At 37.6% G+C, this 6979-nt stretch overlaps 1 non-coding gene across 1 annotated transcript; it reads right to left on the reverse strand.

The window, feature by feature from the left end:
• Positions 1-5934: 5934 nt before the first annotated feature.
• LOC120096755 (U6 spliceosomal RNA) lies at positions 5935-6041 on the reverse strand. Its single transcript, XR_015637821.1, has one exon. It is a non-coding gene; the product is annotated as a U6 spliceosomal RNA (small nuclear RNA).
• Positions 6042-6979: the final 938 nt, after the last annotated feature.

Consider the following 6979-nt stretch of genomic DNA (forward strand, 5'->3'; position numbering starts at 1 on the left):
GAACAAAATACTTACAGGAAGTAGAGGGTGGGAGGGACTTGGAAGGAAAAAGAGGGGTCAGAATCATATGATATGCAGAGGGTCAGAATTTGAACAGAGGTGTGTAATTAGGGGATGGGGAACGGGAGGCAGCCACCAGCAAGTCCCAGATGTTAGGAAAGCAAGACGCTCTTAGGACCCAACAGGGATGAGGTTAGCTGAAATGCCCAACAAAGGGGAGGGAGAACCTCTAGAGACCATATCCAGAGGTTAGGCAAGGTCCTCAATTGTGGGATGGGGCCACCCACCCTTCTCAAAATTTTATCGCAGAATTTCTCCTTTCTAAAGGAAATTCAGAGACAAAGAGTGGAGCAGAAACTGAAAAAAAGGTCATCCAGAGACTGTCTCACCTGGGGATCCATCCCTTATGCAGTCACCAAACCCAGATACTATTGCTGATGCCAAGAAGTGCTTGCTGACAGGAGCCTGATATAGCTGTCTATAGAGGCTATGCAAGAGCCTGACAAATACAGAAGCGAATGCTTGCTGCCAACCATTGAACTGAGAATTGGGTCCCCATTGGAGAAGTTAGAGAAAGAACTGAAGGAACTGAAGGAGTTTGCAACCCAATAGAAAGAACAATATCAAGAAATCAGACCTCCCAGATCTCCCAGGCACTAAACCACCAACCAGAGAATACACATGGAGGGACCTGTGGCTCCAGCAGCATATGTACCAGAGGATAGCATTGTCTGGCATCAATAGGAGGAGAAGCCTTTGGTCCTATGCCAGGAAGGGAAGGTGGGAGTGGATATGTAGGAAGTAGAGCATCCTCATAGAATGGGGGGGAGGGGTGGGAGATGGGAGAATCAGGAACAGGAAAAACCTTTGAAATGTAAATACTTAAAATATCCAATAAAAATGCTGGAGAAAAATCAATATCCTTAAATATCCCTATTACCTTCCCGATTTCATTATAATTCTCTGCAGAAATACATACTTGGATATGATTCTCTATCTCAACATGAATAAAAATATCTTTGAGGATCTCTTACCCTGACACTTCTTTACCATACTAGTATAAGAGACTAACATTATACGGATTGAAGAAATGTTCCATTCATTCGTTTACTCGTTTATTTACTGGCTGTGTGTGGGCGCATGTGTGGTAATGAGCGGGAGTGGTCAGGAAGCAACTTTCACAAGTTCCTTACTCTCCTTCCATCATATGAGTCCCAGAAGACAACTCAGGTCATTCATCTGGTTTGGTGGCAAGCACTATTGCACCATTAACTATTTCTTTAGCCATATCTGCATAATTTTTAAAGAATAAGTTTAAAAGTAGCCATCAGCAGCTTTGACATCTAGAGAAAAATGTTTAATAAATACTCTATTTGTTTGAGAAGGGGATTTGTAAATACCACTTTTATTTCCTCAGGTAAGATAATGAGATTAGAGCCACATCAAAACTGTGTGAATAGAAGCTTGGGCTGAACCTAGGGCATTTCCTTCTCTGTTCTAACTATTCTCAATCCTAGGCCTGGAATCTTCCAATCTCTGTAAAATCTAACCTTCCAATACTGCATTCAATCCTGCTTCCCTTGGCTTCTGATAAAATTGCTCTACCTGTCCTCATTCTGACTTTGGCAATATGTTCTAATCTTCTGGCTCCTTCTCATTGTCTGGCTCATTTTGTTTTCAGCCATGTCTAAGCTATTCTCTCTGCAACCTGTCTCTGTCAAACTGCCTGGTAAAACTGCCATATGTGCACACCACACACCACACACCACACACCCCACACCACACACCACACCACACACCACACACCACACACCACACCACACACCACACACCACACACCACACACCACACACCACACACCATGCATGGACCCTCACCCCTTTCTCTCTCTAGATACTCTTAGGTAGCCTCTCTTTCCTGTGTTGATAAATGATATCCTGAGAGTTGGGCATGTCCTGCCTCTCACTTATACTTTCAAATCTTCTTCTGATTGATCCCTTTTTCTGCCCCAGTATTAGGCATCACTTTCAAACATGGCTGCTTCCTTCTACAAACTAGCCTTATCTTCTTTGTTAAGGATTAAAGGCATGTACTGAGAGCATGTCTGTTCTGCTATCAGGTCATACTGTAATCCAGATCATGGGTACATCATATAGACTTAGAAGGTCATTGGATGTGATCCCTTGGCAGAGCAACTATGTTGCTGGATTAAAATACCTCTACAGGGATGCTGCTCTCTTCCAAGGAACACAGCAATCCCAGTCTTGACAGATTTCTTGGGTAGTACCTGATGTGAGCAAAGGTAACTGGAACTCATTGGAGGATCCCAGAAAGGATGAGAACTAAAATCATGGAATCATCTCGAAAATAGAAGAAAACTGGATTTACCCTCTTCTTTCTTATTCTCCGTTTTAGTATGTAGGCTCTGCAGAGCTCATAGCTACCTGCTGCGCACTTCCACATAAATAAAAATTTATTTATCACTGACATTATATAGAAATGTCATAACATGGTACTTTCTTCCACTAATGAGAGACGTCTCTGTCTTGTACTTCCTGTGCCATGATGCTGCCCATCATGTTGTTATACAATCTCAGAATATCAGGATACTTAATACGTGCTGTTGTCAACATCCTCAGAGAATTCCAAAATTAAGCCCAATAAATATCTTATTTATACTTCCTTTTGTTTTGGGCATTTTGTTTGTTTCTTTTCTTTTTTCCCCCATTCTATATAGACCAAAATGATGTTCAGTTATTTATACAAAACAAGATAGTTTCTAAGTCATATTCTTCCAACTTCTGTTTCTGTAGCTCTGAGAAATCAGTCATGTAACAAAGTAGCTACTACATTTACAAAATACTGGCCCTCATGTATTTTGTTACAATAACAAAAAAGGACTGTTCAAATATGGAAAATGAAGAGTTGGATATAGTCTGTTTTCATAAACAAACATGTTACAATCGCCACAGCAAACAACATTAATGAAAATATTCCATACATAAAGTGAATTATTCTGAGTTTTCTTGAAAGGAACCAAACAGCTTACTTGAAGAATTTGTCTGAGCATTGTTGAGCTCAAAGATTATGATTAAACTCTGGAACTTATAATTTGTGTCATAATATCTGCCTCGTTTATTGGAGGGCAAGATGACAGAAATTTGAACCTCAGACTCACAGTGTGTCATTGTTTTACTATAGCATTTAGTACTGAACCCGAAGCTATGGTTGCTCATTGAACTTCTAAGAAATCTCATGGTAGGCAGACTGGGTAGGTAAGAGTGTTGGTGTCAGGGGATGTGAATGATTAATTATTATTTTACTGTGTTGCCCCTGGAAGAACAGCCAGGTTGCTCATAGCATTTGCACTTTTTAAAATATAGTCCTATTTGAGCATTTTTTTAACATTTTAAATTCTCATTGGAAAAATAACCCAATCCATTAAAACTATACACATAACATAGAAAAATTAAATGCCATTTGAGAGAAGGGACAGGCTTCCAAACTGTCTGATCTCACAGTCCCAGAAGAAAGAATTATTGAACATGTAATCTGTTATTCCCCATAGGCTATGATGGGAATTCCATTCCATGGCACTTGATGGTTGGATAAGGTGAGTTCCTGCCACAGTGAAATCATAAACTCTACTAAACAAAAAGCATGATCAACCTTGTTGAGAGCTTGTACTAACATCACAGGAAGCCTCAAGTTTCTTATCCTGAAGGTTTAATTTTTATATGACAGCGAAGGAGTTTACTTGTGCATCATGATAGAAATTTCATTCAATCTTCCACTTTTTTCTCTCCATACTTACAGATAATTTGAAGGAAGTGTATATCGCTTTATTGAGCCCTAAAGGTTAATGTGTTTCCAGGAGAATAGAAGAAAGGAAAAGTGTTACTGAGTGACCATCTTGTCTAGAGAGTGTCTTTTGAATTCTTTAAAAATTTAAACATTGTAAATTAAATTATTGTTTTTGAATTTCCTATTCAACATTACCGCAAAACTAATAAATTTTTGTGTTTACTATTTAGTTTACTCTTGTTTATGTTTTTCCTAAAGTTTTATTTTTATATGTATTTTTCCTTTTATGTTCTTTCATTGGTAGTTATTAAAGTTATTCTATTTAATTTTAGCTATATTATTTGTGCGGTTTTTTATTAAATCTTGGGAAAGTAATCACTTGGCTATAGTATTTACAAAATAGTAATGGATGTTCTTTTAGCTTAATCTTTTCTAGTTTGAATATATATTGTAAGTCCAAATCAATTCCTTAACTTATAATTGTACAAATATCCTTTAATTGTGGAGCTGGTTTTATTTACACGCATACATCCTCATATTATTGACCAATCGGCTCATATTTATTCAATCTATGTTTTCCTAGTGAATGAATTTTGATGTTTTGAGAGATATTTATTTTATTATCAGAAGATACAATTACCTAGAATAATTATTACAAGGTTATAGGATTTTTCCTTTTATATTGTTGAAGATAAACTTATTAGTGTTACTCATTTTATAAATGTTCCTACAATTTTTAAATAACTCAAGAAATAGTTGTAATGAGGACCTTTATATAGTACAACCAAGTTAAGTAGCAGGATCTTTAGTAAACACACAACACACATTTTTGTTTCAAGATGATGATAAAAATATTTGGAAATGAACTAAAAGATGCCCCACACACATCAGCTACATTTCATAGTGTGGAATGCATTATGCACCCTGCCAGAGTAGAAAAGGCATAAACAGCCTTAGCTCTACAAACTACAAAAATAACCTTCCAGGAGGGACGTGTGTACCCACTTGTGATTAAATTTGAGGCCCAGTTCAAAGAACATAATCCATGACTGGCACAATAAATCTGTTTAAAACCCATGGCAGGGAAAGGTCCTTCAGGGAATGTTTGCTAGGCAATGTTTCTAATGCTTTGTCTTAATTTGGCTTCAAAAATTCATATGGAATCTGTGTCCAGACAATGAGGGTCCTTGTTCACAATCGTTTTGATTGATCAATAAAGATTCAGTGTTCGGAATCTTTTAAGCACATATATTTAAAAATATTCTCAGCCTTAATTTAAAAAGAATTTAGTGAATTCTGCGAATGTAAAAAAAAAAATCATGGCTCCATAATATACTAAGAATAAGTGAATGTTGACTTAATTAAGTCTAAACAAGAATTTCATTCTGTCCTTCCCAATGTGTAGGAGTTGTTGTGGATGAAGGGGCTGGAAGAATTTAGGAACCCAAAGACATTGAGAAGGAAATGCTAGCTCCTTGCAATACCGTGTGCTATTGCAGTAATTATCACTCATTAGATATGGATGCCTTACCTGGGTCTGTACAAGGAAATGTCTGCCAGGAGAGAGGAATAGATGGTTTTCAGGGCACCCTTCTTGTCAATGTGAAGTACTTCCTATATATCCATTCATGAAAAGGGGAAGTTATGGCTTACATACAAAAGGTATGCAACCACTGGTCATTTCACCAGATTCCTGTGAATAATTCCAACATTCCCATCCAATGGTCTTGGAGGTGATCCTAATTAAATTAGTTTGGGCATAAAAGAAAACAAAAAGTAATGTCTGGGAAGAGACTGCTAATGAGCAGATAGAATTATAGGTACAATTATAAGAACATAGAGAGAATAGCAAGAATATCACATATAAGTCTATAAAACTATCAAAAACACCTTAATTAATAAAAAGACCTTTTCATTTTTCCTTACTAATTTATTAATGTATTCTTCTTTCACATATTACATCTAAACCATAAAGACCATAATTTCCCCTTTCATGTTCCCCCCCGTCTAATTTCTTTATCAGGGCACAAAGTGCTATGAAATTTTTCTTAGTATATCTTTGTGTGTATACGTGTGCATGTGCGCACATGCGTGTGTGTGTGTGTGTGTGTGTGTGTGTGTGTGTGTGTGTAAAATATGGGATACTTTGCAAATTCAAGTGTCATCCCCGTACAGGAGCCATACTAATCTTCTATGTATTGTATAAAGTTTAGAATATATGCGGTTGAATGAAGCATGCCTTTGCTTTCAATTGTAATAATGCTCTACTTTATTCTTCTGAACATATTTATTTGTTTCTTTTCTTTTTTATTGGATATTTTTATATTTACATTTCAAATGTTATTCCCTTTCCTGGTTTCCTGGACATAAGTCCCCTAGCCTATCCCCTTCCCCTTCTTCTATAAGGGTGTTCACCTCCCCTTTCCCCACTTATACCCCACAGACATACCTCTACAATGGGGTTCCAACCTTGGTAGGACCAAGGGCTTCTCCTTCCATTGGTGCCAACAAGGTCATCCTCTGCAACATATGCAGCTGGAGCCATGGAATAGACTTTGGGTAGTGGTTTAGTAACCAGGAGTTCTGGTTGGTTGGCATCGTTGTTCTTATGGGGTTCCAAGCCCATTCAGCTCTTTCAATCCTTTCTCTAAATCTTCCAATGGGCATCCTTTTCTAAGTTCAGTGGTTTGCTCCTTACATTCACCTCTGTATTTGACATGCTCTGGCTGCGTCTCTCAGGAGACATCTATATCCGGTTCCTGTCAGAATGCACTTCTTAGCTTCAGCAGTCTAATCTAGTTTTGGTGGCTGTAAATATATATATCACATGCAGGGCAGGATCTAAATGGTCATTCCTTCATTCTCTGCACCAAACTTTGCCTCCTCTTATGAATATTTTGTTCCCCCTTTTAAGAAGGATTGAAGTATCGCAATTTGGTCATCCTTCTTCTTGAGCTTCATGTGGTCTGTGGATTTCATCTTGGGTAATTTGAGCTTTTTGGCTAATATTCGCTTATCGGTGAGTGAATACCATGTGTGTTTTCCTGTGATTGGGTTACCTCACTCAGCATGATATTTTCTAGTTACATCCATTTCCCTATGAATTTCATGAAGTCATTGTTTTTAATAGCTGAGTAATACTCCATTGTGTAGATGTACCAAATTTTGTGTATCC

The sequence above is a fragment of the Rattus norvegicus genome, chromosome 14, assembly GCF_021556685.1.
Source record: "Rattus norvegicus strain SHRSP/BbbUtx chromosome 14, alternate assembly SHRSP_T2T, whole genome shotgun sequence".
Taxonomy (NCBI): domain Eukaryota; kingdom Metazoa; phylum Chordata; class Mammalia; order Rodentia; family Muridae; genus Rattus; species Rattus norvegicus.